Consider the following 15008-nt stretch of genomic DNA (forward strand, 5'->3'; position numbering starts at 1 on the left):
CAGCTGCAAGAATGGAATAGGCCATGGGGCTGATTGGATTGCTCCACAGAGAACTGGAATGATGGGATAACTGAATGATGGAACAGGGCAGAGGGGCTGAAATGGCTTCCTCCCCTTCCTCAGACTCTCACAGAAAGTGAGGTAGTCAGCAAGCTGACTTGAGATGGTTTCTGGAATTGGCCACCTCTCATTGCCTTATTCATTCATCAAATGTGGACATCTCTAACTAGACCAGTATTAATGGGCTGAATGGCCTCCTTTTTGTCATAATGGCTTCCTGTCTTGGTGACTTTTTGATCTGATTTATTATTGTCAGGTGTACCTAACTACAGTGAAAAGTTTAGTTTTGCATGCAGTACAGGCAGATCAGACCACAAAATGCATCAGGGTAATAGAACAGAGTGAGGAAAACAATGTTACAGTTGCAGAGAAGGTGCACAGAGAGCGAGATCAACATCAAATTTAGATTTTGAGATGTTGGCTAGATCAGTATTTATTGTCCATTCCCAATTGCCCAGAGGGCAGTGAAGAGTCAACCACATTGCTGTGGGTCTGGAGTCACAGGTCAGCCAGACCAGGTAAGGATGACAGTTTCCCTCCCTAAGAGATGGGATTTTATGACAATCAATGATAATTTCATAATCACCATCTCTGAGACTAGGTTGTAATTCCAGACTCAAGATAGACATCCTCAATGCCTGCTCTTCAATCCATTCTTCTTCCTCCATTTTTCACCAAGGTGCAGTCAATCACTTTGTAACCAGTTACCATTCCACCCCCTATCTGCTCACTCTTCACAATCTATTTGTTGACCATTAGCCCATCTGCCCAACCCATTCAGAGCCTTTGAGACCATTTGCCCAAATCTCCCACTAACCCTCCTCTTCTCTCAGATGAACACAAAATTTCTCCCCTCTTTTCCACCCTGTCCACTGTTTCATCTGAAAAATCAGTGAAGAGATCACCTCCAGGGGCCCCTACATAACACCCAGCCCCACATCATGCTGCTCCCCACATGCCACCCGCAATGCTCCACTCCCCCTGTCTTTTACTTTATTATTCATGTACGGATGTGGGTGTCACTGGCTAGGCCGGCATTTATTGCCCATCCTCAATTGCCCAGAGGGCTGTTAAGAGTCATTGCTGTGGGTCTGGAGTCACATGTAGGCCAGATCACATAAGGATCCCTCTCTAAAGTGAACCAGATGGGTTTTTCCAACAATGGCTATCATTAAACTCTTAATTCCAAATTATTATTCAATTCAAATTCCACCATCTGCATGGCAGGATTTGAACCCAGGTCCCCAGAGCATTACTTGGGTCTCTAATGGTCTAATGGTAATACCACTAGGACATTGCCTTCCCCTGCTCTGAATGACTCTCTGCTCACTGCTATGCCAATCAGTTCAGGCCCTGCCATCTCATCATTCCTTGAGCACTCCAGAACAAGACAAGGCAAAGTGTTGTTCTGGCAGCTGAGGAGCTGTCCCAAACTTTCCTATTACAGTGAGGCAAAATACCACTCAAACACATCGAGACAAGACATGAAAGCAAAGCTGGACAATTATTGTGACGATGTACCCACTAGGGAACTCTCTCTGGCACTCAGATGCTGAGCTCTCACATAGATCCTGAGCTGCCGAATGTCAGGTAAGTAAACAGTGTGAAGCTTGATATTCCCATTAGACTAAGGATATGTGAATTTTTGTGGTAAATTTTTAATAAGATTCTTCAATTGATTTCCAGTTGCTGTCTGTGATTCTCTCGGCATCTGCTGTGAAGCAGGAGACAATATTTTAACAATGAATCTAAACAGATGAGGGCCTTCCATTCATAAGGCTTCAGCTTTTTTTGTTTTGTTTCAATAGTTATTTTGGATTTTCTTTCTTTGTATCGTCCTGCCCCACTCACACTGACATCCCACCAGCCCACCACCTCTGCCATGTGAAAATTACAAGCTCACTCCATGCACCAGCCTACATTGGAATCATCATTGCGAAGCACAAACGGGACCCCCCCACACCCCCCTCCCCAGCAGCACTATGGTCGGCCATAAACTATAGGGACCTCATCGCTGCAAGAAGAAAGATCGCCACTACCTTCTCCAGACCAAGTCACAATGGGCAATAAATGCTGTCCTAGCCAGCTAAGCCCAAATACCCCCATTCACTGTATTCTGTATTTGGTACAACCTTCAATGAACAAGACCAATGCTACCCGGACAACAAGAAAACAAAGAACTGCAGATGCTGGAGATCTGAAATGGAAATTGCTAGCGAAACTCAGCAGGTCAGGTAGCATCAATGGGAAGAAAGCAGATATAATGGGGAGGCACGGTGGCTCAACGATTAGCATGAATGCCTCACAGCATCAGGGACTCAAGTTCAATTCCCCACTCAGGCGACCGGCTATGTGGAGTTTGCATGTTCTGCCCTTGAATGTGTGGGTTTTCTCCTGCAATCCAAAGATGCACAGGGTAGGTGGATTGGTCATGCTAAATTGGCCATAGTGTCTAGGGATGTGTAAACTAGATGGGTTAGCCATGGGAAATGTGGCGTTTCAGGGACGGGGTGGATGCTCTTTAGAGGGTTGGTGTGGACTCAATGGGCTGAATGGCCTACTTCCACACTATGAACATTCCAAGTCCAGTAATTCTTCATCAGAACAGTTCTTATGAAGAGTCACTGGATTTGAAACATTAATTCTACTTGGACAATTTCTAGATTTTGTCTGAGAACTGGCAAGTGAGAGGGGAGAGGTACAAAAGGGGTCAGAGGGATAACACATTCACACAGAGGATGCTGGGTGTCTGGAACAGGCTGTCAGAGGTAGTGGGTAAAAACAATGACTGCAGACGCTAGTAGTGGTTGAAGTGAGGACAACTTCATCATTTAAGAAATGTTTGGATAGGTGCATAGTTGGGATGAGATTGGAGAGATTTGGATCAAACACAAACAAATGGGAATATTATAATTGTGAAAATATGGCAGCATGGACAAGTTGAGTCAAAGGGCCTGTTTCAGTGTTGTAGACCTCATGACTCTATGACTATGACTCACAGTGACATTTATGCCACACAGTACCAGGCAATGACCATCTCCAACAAGAAAGAATCTAACCATTGCCCCGCGATATTCAACAGTACTACCATCACTGCACCTTTCACCGCCAGCACCCTGAGGATTATCATTGACCAGAAATAGAGTAGTGATACAAATACTGAGGTTACAAGAGCAAATCAGAGGCTAGGAATCTTGCAGCAAGCAACTCACCTCATGACTCCCCAAAACCTATCCAGGTCTACAAGGCACAAGTCAAGAGTGTGATAAAATACTCTTCACTTGCCGGGATGGGTGCAGTTCCAAGAACACTCAAGAAGCTTGACATCATCCAGGACAAAGCAACCTGTTTGAGTGGCACCACATTGACAAACATCCACTCCCTCCATCGATGCTCAGTTCACACTGTGGCTACTATCTACCAGATACACTGCAGAAATTCACCAAACATCTCAAGGCAGCACCTTGGAAACTCATGACCACTTCCATCTAGGAGGGCAAGGGCAGCAGATACATGGGAGCTTCACCATTTGCATGTTCCCCTCCAAGTCCCTAACCATTCTAATTTGGAAATATGTCACTGGTCTTTCACCGTCACTGGGTCAAAATCCTGGAATTCCCTCTCTCAGGGCATTGGATGTCCACCAGGAGAAAGTGAGGACTGCAGATGCTGGAGATCAGAATCAAGAGTGTGTTGCTGGAAAAGCACAGCAGGTCAGGCAGTATCTGGGGAACAGGAGAATCAATGTTTCAGGTCGGAGTCCTTCATCAGGAATGAGGCTGGGAGCCTCCGGAGTGGAGAGATAAATGGGAGGTGGGTGGGGCTGGGGAGAAGGTAGCTGAGAGTGCAATAGGTGGATGGAGGAAGGGGTAAAGATGATAGGTCGGAGAGGAGGGTGGAGTGGATAGGTGGGAAGGAAGATTGACAGGTGGGACAGGTCATGAGGATGTTGCTGAGCTGCAAGGTTGGAACTGAGGTAAGGTGGGGGGAAGGGGAAATGAGGAAACTGGCGAAGTTCACATTGAAGGGTCCCAAGGCAGAAAATGAGACATTCTTCCTCCAGGCGTCGGGTGGTGAGGGAGTGGCAACAGAGGAAGTCCAGGACCTGCATGGCCTCGGCAGAGTGGGAGGGGGATTTGAAATGTATGTCTACATACAGCACACGGACTGCAGTGGTTCATGAAGGCAGCTCACCCCCTCCTGCTCACAGGAAACTAGGGCCAGGCAATGAATGCTGGTCCAACCAGTGACACATTTATCTCACAAGTGAATAAATTTCTAAAGAGGCGGGTATATAAGTCCCAGTCAAAAGTGTGGAGCTCCATTATTACAATAAAAAGTAGGAACAGAGCAACAATCAACTGTGATTGCCGTTCCTCAGTCTCTGACCCTTTCATATTTATGTTTATGCAAAAATATATAACACAATCCATTCTTAACAAACTGCAATTTGTGTAAAAGGGAGAAAATGTATGCAGGTGAAAAACAAATGATTCCATCAGCAAGGTAAGGCAAAATGCAGGAGGTATTGCATGAATAACTTAACTAAAATGATTTATGCCGCTTAATTTTATTTTGTAGTGCTATTTATATGATTTCCCACACATGATGAACTGAATAATAATACTCTTGGAAGTTAGATAGAGCCAGACCCACGGTGAGTAGATTGTAATGGGAACTGCATGAGTAAGCCTGCTCATGCATGTGGGAGTGGGGAAGGTGATGAAGCAAGACATTATAGGAGGCAAGGTGACTGACCCATCAGCTTTTTGCAGAGTAAGGTGGTTGATACTCGTCCAAAGCAAACTTAACCATCCAAGGATTGGGTTGGTTTAAAGATAAGCTTAACTTTAACCTTAAAAGATGGTTTACTCTCATTCACTCTTGCATCCTGGAGACACTGACAGCACTGTTTCTCAGAAGGTAACAACAGTTTAGTGCCTCAAGCAGCTGACCAATCTTCAGGCATGTGCACTGGCAAGCTATTAGACCCACATGCATCCACACTGGGCCCACTGAGCCCGCGCTGGGCCCACTGAGACCACGTTGGGCCCACTGAGTCCAAGATGGGCCCACCAACTCTGTGCTGGGCCCATTTTCGTCCATGCTGGGCTGAATGAGTCCATGATGAGCCCACTTGCTGGGCCCATTAAGTCATTACTGGGCCCACTTAGTCCGTGCTGGACCCACTTAATCCATGCTGGACCCACTGAGCCTGTGCGGGGCCCAATCCAGTCCATGCTGGGCCCGCTTAGTCTGTGCTGGACCCACTGAGTCCATGCTAGGCCCACTGAGCCTGTGCGGGGCCCACTCCAGTCCGTACTGGGCCCACTGACCCTATGCTGGCTCCACTTCAGTCCGTACTGGGCCCACTCCAGTCCGTACTGGGCCCACTGAGTCTGTGCTGGGCCCACTCCAGTCTGTGTTGGACCCCTGAGTCTGTGCTGGGCCGACTCCAGTCTGTGCTGGACCACACCAGTCCATGCTGGGCCCACTCCATACCGTGATGGACCCATTCGAATCTGTGCTGGACACACTGAGTCTGTGCTGGGCCCACTGAGTCCGTGTTGGGCCCACTCCAGTTCATGCTGAGATGAGTTGGGTCTGTGCTGGGCCTACTCCAGTCCATGCTGGGCCCACCTGAGACTGTGCTGGGCCCACTCCAGTCCATACTGGGCCCTCTCCAATCCATATTGGGCCCACTTGAATCTATGCTGGGCCCACTCAGGTCTGTGCTTGGCCAATTCAAGTCTGTGTTGGGCCCACTGAGTCTGTGCCAGAACAGGGAGATGTACTCCTGAAAGCTTGTATAGTCCTGGGTCCTTGGGTAAGTTCACTCCTGTCAAGAACAACCTCTAATGCCAACAAACTGCTAATTCTTGATGGAAGAGTTGTTTTCAGAGAAACATGGAATTGCATGTTTAAATTAAGGGGTGGTAGGTATAGGACAGATGTTAGGGGTAGATTCTTTACTCAGCGAGTCATGAGTTCATGGAATGCCCTGTCAGTAGCAGTGGTGGACTCTCCCTCTTTATGGGCATTTAAACGGGCATTGGATAGGTATGTGGAGGATAGTGGGCTAGTGTAGGTTAGGTGGGCTTGGATCGGCGCAACATCGAGGGCCAAAGGGCTGTACTGCACTGTATTTTTCTATGTTCTATGTTCTATTTTCTATGCATTGCTTGGGTGAACTACCTGATTAGCATTTTTGGAGGAAGGTACATGGCTATCTCACTAGTGCCCTCAGCCTGAGGGTTCAAAGCCTCTGACCCCTGCATTACATATTCATAGAATCCCTACAAGCACAGAGAGAGGCCATTCAGCTCACTGAGCCTGCATTGACCCCCCAAAGAGCATCCCATGTAGACCCACCCCAACACTCATCCCAATCCCTGTGGTTAATCCACCTAAGCTGCACATCTTCGGACTGTGTGAGGAAACCTATGCAAACAGAGGCAGAATATGGAAACTCTACACAGACTCTATGATCCAAGACTGGAATCAAACCTGGGTCCATGGCGCTAACCACTATGGCACCTGTGCACACATTGTCCTGTGGGTTTCCAATAGGTCTCGCTGTTTTCTGTTTCAGATTTCCCACAGCATGTTTCCTTTATACCCAATGTTTGACGTGTGCAGGACGACCCTGGGCAGTGCACATACTCACTGCAGGGTGTCTTCAATTCTTTGCAGGCATTTTATACAAATGCAATGATAAGTCGTTTTGCAAAACAAAATCCCATCAACTGATAGATTAAATTCTGTAGACCATCATAAAGTTAAACTAAAATGAACCAGCAACGTGATCTCAACCATAACACACCACAGGAAGCAGACATAAGCTGGCTAAAGCTCTTTGGAAAGCTGTATATAAGTGGCAGAGTGCTTCTTGCTTAAAGTAAGGAACTGGAGTGGAATTAGACCATTCGGCCCGTCAAAGAAAAAGTTGCCATCGGCCTGATCTCTCATTAGAGAGAGAGATAACTGGTGGTGATTTAACCTGAGGGTTACCACACCTCAGACAAGGGGAGAGATTGAGAAAATAATCTCAGCCAATGTGGGAATTGAGCCCATGTTGCTGGCATTAACACTGCATTACAAACTGGCCATCGAACCAACTATGTTAACCAATATCAACCCTGCAAGCTGCTATTCAATAGGGTTTTCACCGACCTGGCATCTCAACTTCATTTTCTCACCCTGCTCCCCTATTCCTTCATTCCCTCAGTATTAATTAGCTGCCTGAATGTTGTTAAAGACTGAGCTGTAAGGGGCGGAGAATCCAAAAGATTCACATCCTTTGTGTGAAGGAAGTCCTCTCCCTCTCAGTCCAAAACAGTTCTGTTCTGCAACTGTGACCCCCAGGAGAAGCTATCTTTCACCGTCTACTCTATTACAGCCTCAAATAATTGTATACCTTTCAATGAGGTAACCTCATTTTCTAAATGCCAGATGAGATAAGCCTATTTTGCTCATTTTCCCACATCTTCTCATTCCAGGAATCTATCTAATAACTAATTGGTCCACCCATTCTAAGCCAAGTATATCCTTCTTTATGTATGGAGACCAAAACAGATGATTAGATGATTTTTGTTATTTCTCATTAATGGGTGCCTTTTCCTTGGCCAGTAGTTATTGCCAATCCCTAATTATCCAGAGGGAAGTGAAGAGGCAAATGCATTAGTAGTTTAGATTAGAGTGGTGCTGGAAAAGCACAGCAGGTCAGGCAGCATCCGAGGAGCAGGAAAATCGATGTTTCGGGCTGGAATCCTCCATCAGGAATTCCTGATGAAGAGCTTTTGCCCGAAACATTGATTTTCCTGCTCCTTGGATGCTGCCTGACCTGCTGTGCTTTTCCAACACCACTCTGATCTAAACTCTGGTTTCCATCATCTGCAGTCCCCACTTTTGCCTAATTGCATTAGTAGGTCAAAAGTCACAGGTAAGGATAGAAGATTTTATCTGAACAATTTGCTCAATCTCACTATAATCTCTGTTGTAAGGAATCTACGATTAATTCTCCCACATTTGCAATCTTTTGGCGAAGAGGGATGTCTTGGTATTGTAGAATGTTAGAGGAGACCATTTGGCCCATCTCACACTCTGCCAGAAAGCTTAAAGACATGTCCAGTTCACCCTTCTTTTTCCCCCCCCAGCTCTTCCCCTCACCAAGTATTTATCCAATTCCCTTATGAATCCAAATCTTTCCTAGTCAGTGCAGTCTAGATCATAAAAAATTATGTGTGAAACAAAGTCCTCTTAAATGACAACATCAGGGGTGATAATGCAAGAAAATAAATACAACTGCAAACAATGTGGTGGACCACCCCGCCCCCCCAAAAAACCCAAAGATTTTGCATTTATCATAGAATCACTAAGTATGAAAACAGATCATTCAGCCCATAGACCCTCTGAAGAGCATCCCACTAGACTCACCCCCAGTGTAACCCCACATTTGCCATGACCAACCAGCATCACTGGAGACTATGGGCAAACTAGCATGGCCAGTCCACCTAACCTGCATGCCTTTGGATTGTGCAAGGAAACTGGAGCACCCAGAGGAAACCTTCACAGACACAAGGAGAATGTATAAACTCCACACAGACTGTCGCCCGAGGCTGGAATCAAATCTGGATCCCTGGCGCTGTGAGGCAGCAGTGCTAACCACAGAGCCACTGTGCCAACCCAATTATATAATACCTTTTACAATCTCCAAGTATCCTAAAGTGCCTGGCAGCTGATGAGCTTTTTCGGAAGTCTACACATTGGTGAAATATAGGCACCATGCAACTAATTTGTACTCAATAAGCTTGCTCAAATAATAATTGATCATGAGCAGTCTGCAGTTTTAGTGAGACACAAACAGAAGGCTGGAAGAACACAGCAAGCCAGGCAGCACCAGGAGGTGGAGAAGTCAACTCTCTGGATATATCCCTTCTTCAGGACTAAAGTCCGCTGAGTTCTAAAGAAGGGATAATACCCAAAACATCGACTTCTCCACCTCCTGATGCTTGCTGTGTTCTTCCAGCCTCCTGTTTGCCTACTTTAGATTCCAGCATCTGCAGTTTGTTTTGGTCTCTGCAGTTTTAGTGATGTTCAGTGCAAGATGAACAGTGCCAGAACATCAGGGAGAACAGTCAACACCTGAATAGAGTCATAGAGTCATAGAGATGTACAGCATGGAAACAGACCCTTCGGTCCAACCCGTTCATGTTGACCAGATAGCCTAACCCAATCTCGTCCCACCTGCCAGCACCCGGCCCATATCCCTCCAAACCATTCCTATTCATATACCCATCCAAATTTCTTTTAAATGTTGCAATTGTACCAGCCTCCACCACTTCCTCTGGCAGCTCATTCCACACACATACCTACCTCTGTAAAAAAGTTGCCCCTTAGGTCTCTTTCATATCTTTCCCTTCTCACCCTAAACCCATGCCCTCTAGTTCTGGACTCCCCCACCCCAGGGAAAAGACTTTGTCTATTTATCCTATCCATGCCCCTCATAATTTTGTAAACCTCTACAAGGTCACCCCTCAGCCTCCGACGCTCCAGGGAAAACAGCCCCAGACTGGTCAACCTCTCCCTTTAGCTCAAATCCTCCAACATCCTTGTAAATCTCTTCTGAACCCTTTCAAGTTTCACAACCTTTTTGTTTATTTAATTGATACATGGGTTGTGGATGCTACTGGCTGGGAGAAAGTGAGGACTGCAAATGCTGGAGATCAGAGCTGAAAAATGTGTTGCTGGAAAAGTGCAGCAGGTCAGGCAGCATCCAAGGAGCAGTAGAATCAACGTTTCGGGCATAAGCCCTTCGGGCATAAGTCCATCCTTCCTAATTGCTCCTGAGTTGGTGGTTGTGAGCTGACTCGTGAACTGGTACATTCATTAGGGTGTGGGCAGACCCACAATACTACGAGGGAAGGATTTCCATGACTTGGATCCAGTGACAGTAAAGGAATGGCTGACATATTTCCAAGTCAGGATGGTGAGTGGCTTGGAGGGGAACCTATTGCCAAAACTCCGACATGTTTGCTGCCCTCCTTCTTCTCAATAGTTGAGACAATGAGTTAGGAAGGTGCTGTCAGAGAAGTCTGGGTGAGTTACACATTGCATCTTGGAGATGGTACATAGAGCTGCTACGGTGTGTCACTACTGAAGCATATGTATGTTGAACAAGGTGATTTTTTTGTGAATCACTCAAGAGAACCTCTTCGTCCCAGATGGTAACCCATCTGTTGGAGCTGCATCCATTCTGACAGTGGAGCCTATTCCATCACACTCCAATGTAATTCTCTGAGAAAATGAACAAACATTCAAGAATCAAGAAGTGAGCTACTCTCTGAAGAATTCCCAGGCTTTGAAGTGCTCTTGCAGCCACAGCATTTATACAAAGCATTTTTGATGCTATGTCATGGCTGTTAATTAAACCAAACACTCAGAAAAGCTCACCTCGCCTTGTAATCTGTTAAAATATGAGTGACAGAGAACTCACAAATTCCACTATTTAAAAAAAATAACATCAATTTATTTTTTAAACTCTAAAAGTAAACCTTAAACAACAACTATTCACAACTCTAATCCCTCTTTTCTCTTAACTACTTACTATCTACTCTAGCTCTATAACAATATGTTGTTCCAATAACACTCGGGAGTGTGATGCTGGAAAAGCATAGCAGGTCAGGCAGTATCCGAGGAGCAGGAAAATGGATGTTTCAGGCTAAAGCCCTTCATCAGGGCTTCCTGATGAAGGACTTTTTCCCTAAACATCTATTTTCCTGCTCCTCGGATGCTGCCTGACTGGCTGTGCTTTTCCAGCACCACACTCTTGACTCTAATCTTCAGCATCTGCAGTACTCACTTTCCCCTGTTCCAGTAAGACATATATTAAAATTACATCAACTTAATTTCAAAACTACGCAGTCGCAGTCTTTCTCGGTGTCTTCACTCTTCCAGCTACCGATCTCCCTGGGTAGTCTTCTTTCTTTTTACTGAGCATATCTTTCATGTGAAAAGGTACCTTTGATAGAGAATGTTTCCTAATTTCATTGAGCACAGGATGTTAGATGGGCAATTAACTCTCCAGTTTCTCTCTCCACGGCACTTTTCTCTGACCAATTTTCAAAATGTCCTTAATCTTATACACCACACCACCACCACCACCCCCCAACATCAGATCATCTCATTGATTCAATGTTGGCAAAACAATAAATTCAAACTCAATTGGGTTTTAGCATTCTGGAAAACAATTTAAATTGATTGGTTAAATTTGAATTGTCAAAACAGCAACCAAAACTCAGATATCCATTTCACAGCCAAATATTACTAATTTTCAACTTTTCAGTGCACTCTGGGACTGCCATCTAGTCATATACACGGGCACTTGTAAACTCTCAGTTTAGAACAGTATGCTCTCTCTCTTAAAGGTACTGATAACATTAGCTATGAAGAAATGTTGGATAGACTGGGGTTTTTTTCACTGGAATGCAGAAAGTTGAGGCGTGACCTGATAGAAGTTTACAAGATTGTGAATGGCATAGATAGAGTGGAAAATATGAGGCTTTTCCCAGAGTGGAGGAGTCAAATACTGGGGGACACAGGTTCAAGGTGTGGGGAGAGAGGGGGGGGAGTAGTTTAAAAGAGATGTGCGAGGCATGTTTTTCACACAAAGGGTAGTGAGTGCCTGGAACGTGCTGCCAGAGGAGATGGTGGAAGCAGACACAATAGCAACGTTCAAGAAACACCTACGGATACATGAATAGGAGGGGAACAGAGAGATCTAGATCCTGGAAGTGAAGATAGTTTTAGCATGGAAGGGCAAAAATGTGGCAGCACAGACTTGGAGGGTCGAAGGGCCTGTTCCTGTGATGTGTTATTCTTTGTTCTTTATATTAGGCTAGTGCAGTTCAGTTTCTGGTCAATGGTACATCAAGGGGCAGTAGTTAGATTCTCCCTTGTTGGAAATGGCTATTGCCTAGTCTGGTGTGTGGTTGAAATGTTTCATCCTGCACTCATCAGGATATATACAAGAGATACTAAATTTCATAGAATTACAGCAATTCCAGCTCTATACTAGCGAGAGACTGTCTCCATATCAACTATGCTGCAAATGTGTTGCTGGTCAAAGCACAGCAGGTCAGGCAGCATCTCAGGAATAGAGAATTTGACGTTTCGAGCATAAGCCCTTCATCAGGAATAAATTTTTTACTCCATATCAACTATGCCTGGTATTCCTTTTAAACCTGAGAGCCCAGCCTGTCTCATCAGTCAATCAAAGATGATAAAATATAAGAGGGAATATGAAGATGGTATGACATAAGGGAAGAGTATTTAAAGGAAGATTAGGGTTAATTAGAATGGAAAAAAGGAAAATCTTGTGGAAAATGATGGTGTTCTCGATATTTATCAGACATTTCAGGAAAACATAGAAATGTAGGAAATAGGTGCAGGAGTGGGCCATTAGCCATTCGAACCTGCACCACCATTCGATATGATCATGGCTAATCATCCAACTCAGTATCCCATTCCAGTTTTCACTCAAACAACAATTGATAATGAGCAGTCTGCAGTTTTAGTGATAGACAGGCAGGAGGCTGGAAGAACACAGTAAGCCAGGCAGCAGCAGGAGGTGGAGAAGTCAATGTTTTAGATGTTAACCCTTCTTCAGGATTCAAGTTCTCTGAGTCCTGGAGAAGGGTTATACCTGAAACCATGACTTCTCCACATCCTGATGACCCTTGGCTCACTGTGTTTTTCAAGCTTCCTGCTTCTTTACTTTGGATTCCAGCATCTGCAGATGTTTTTGGTCTCTGCAGTTTTGGTTGCTTAGTGCAGGATGAATATTGACCAGAACATCATGGAAGATAGCCTACCCTTGAATAGAGAGACATTTTCATTTATTCATACATAGTATGTGGATGCCAGTGGCTGGGCCAGCATTTATTGTCCATTCTTTCTAACTGCTCTTTAGTCGCAAGGGCCATGTCCAATTCCCTTTTGAACATATCTAACAAACTAGCCCCAAAAGCTTTCTGTGGGAGAGAATTCCACAGGTTCACAACTTGCAGAGTGAAGAAATTCTTCCTCAGCTCACTCCTGAATGGTTTACCCCTATTCTTAGACTGTGACTGCAAGTTCTGGACTTCCCTACATCGGGAACACTCAACAAGCCTGTCCAGTCCCATCAGGATTGTGTATGTTTCTATATCCAATTGTGGATGTCCCTGTGGATGGAAGTTCACCTCATTTCGATCTTGCTGCTGTCCTTCTGCAGCCTTTGACTCACATTACCATCATCGCTCTGTATCGTCCAAGGAATTCACACCCCTCCTCAGTTTCATTTCAAGTTAACAGGCCAATTCCAATTCCTGATGTAAAAGTCTGATTGGTTTTTTTTTCAAACCAAATTGTAAGGGGGGACTTTGGAAAGGGGATTGAAACTTGATGAGCAAGACTTTCAAGGCGTTGAGACTCTGTCTGGATCGTTGGAAGTGCCGGACCATGGATAAACCCGTAACGCTGGTCGCTGACCACGGTTCTGAAATGAGCAGGGTACACCTGGACCAGGATGTCTCCCAGTGTTTCTGATACTCGAGAGGGAAGAAAGAAATTGTGAAACAGATTCGAACACGTATACGAAAGATGAAAACTTTGATGGTCAGAAGTTAATTTTTTATATACATTCAAGCATAAATTAAGTGTATAGTTACTCTGTCTATCCATTTAAAGAATTGTTCTTTGCACCTCTGTCTTCTGATTTGATTTCATTTATTGTAATCGCCTAAACACGGTGAAAAGCTTACAGTAAGCAAGGACGCATAGATCATAGGCTGCTTGGACAGAGTTAGGCATACAGGTTACACTGCACAGGAGGTGCATGAAGCAAGATCAACATTAACAAGATCAGCATTATTTGAAGTTAGAGAATCCATGCATCAGTCTGACAATAGCAGGGATGGAGCTGTCCTTGAACCTGCAGTTTGCGTATGTTCAAGCTTCTGCATCATCTGCCTGACAGAAGAGGTTGTGGGAGAGCATTACCAGGGTGGGAGGGGTCTTTGATGATGTTGGCAGCCTTTCCGTGGCAATGACGCGTATAAACGGAGAGCATGGATGATGGTTTTTGTGATGGTCTGGGCTGTGCACACCACCTTCTGTAGTTTCTTACGGTGCTGGGCAGAGCAGTTGCTGTACCAGGCTGTTATGCATCCAGACAGTTTGGTTTCTACTGTGCATCTGTAAAGGTTTGACGACGTTGAACTTACTTCCTTACCTTTAAATGCAATCGTGAAACAGAGGATCAAGAGGCCATTCAGTGCCTCCGGTCTATGATGCAATCTGATTCGACGATAGCCAATCTGTACATCTGAGCTGCAGGCAAGATGGGAACCCTGCAACAGGCTGCCAAAAACACCCAGAGGAGCAGGTAAGACAAGAACCCAAGTCAGGCAGTCAGCATTGTGACGGCGAGGTGAGAAGCCTATGATGGGTGATCAGCATCACCTAAAGGAATAAATGAAAAATAAACCCCAAGGCAGTCAAAGACAAGACTAGATTCATTGGAGTTGATTGATGAGTAATTTTATTCTCTGATCTTCTATTTCCAGCTTAAGGTAAATAACCTAAAAGTAGCCTTCGGGAATGGCAGGATAGAATTCCCACCCTGTGAGAAGTCTTGGATGCTTCAATAATCACATACAGAGCAAGTGGCTCTAGCTGAAAAATCTTTAGCTGAGAGTTTTGGAACTTGGGTGCTCCGTGGAGTCACTGAGGAATGTTCATGAAGGTAACATCTACTTTGAAAGAACATTTCACAAAGTGGTCACACGTTACATTAGGATCAGGCAGCCAAAAGGGAATGGGTGACCATCAGTCAGTCTGGAAAAAGCAGATAGGTAGAGTGCTGATTATTTCTCACTCAATAACCCATTTTCTGTTTCAAATCATTG

This window comes from Hemiscyllium ocellatum, chromosome 8 (genome assembly GCF_020745735.1).
Source record: "Hemiscyllium ocellatum isolate sHemOce1 chromosome 8, sHemOce1.pat.X.cur, whole genome shotgun sequence".
Lineage (NCBI taxonomy): Eukaryota > Metazoa > Chordata > Chondrichthyes > Orectolobiformes > Hemiscylliidae > Hemiscyllium > Hemiscyllium ocellatum.